Source organism: Artemia franciscana, chromosome 17 (assembly GCF_032884065.1).
Source record: "Artemia franciscana chromosome 17, ASM3288406v1, whole genome shotgun sequence".
Classification (NCBI taxonomy): domain Eukaryota; kingdom Metazoa; phylum Arthropoda; class Branchiopoda; order Anostraca; family Artemiidae; genus Artemia; species Artemia franciscana.
The window spans coordinates 9,420,209-9,420,620 of NC_088879.1; positions in this window are offsets into that span (position 1 = coordinate 9,420,209).

Genomic DNA, 412 nt, shown 5'->3' on the forward strand with positions numbered 1-412 from the left:
ATAAAGGCATAGTACAACATCTTAGGAACAGAAAAAGGTATAAAGTTGAAACTTCAAGATCTGTTGAGGGGAATTTGTAACTAAATATGGATGCTAAAATAGCCTATCTGTAATATATCTGGGATGACCAAGGCCATTGCAGAATATGCTGAACACAATCAAAATGCACTCTATGCATACAAGTTGTCAAAAGAGCATATGAACAATACCTGAGGAACAACTAAAAGCAAGAAACTGAGTCTTTAAGGGCTACTACAACTGTTACTTATGAAATTAGTTCTACTGTTATTGCAACTTTTTCAACCTGCAACTGCTTTTAACTGTTTGCATTTGTGACTACTTACAACTGCAAATATTATTGATTATGACTCCAATAACTTGTGATTGCAACCTCATTATTTGTAACTGCGAT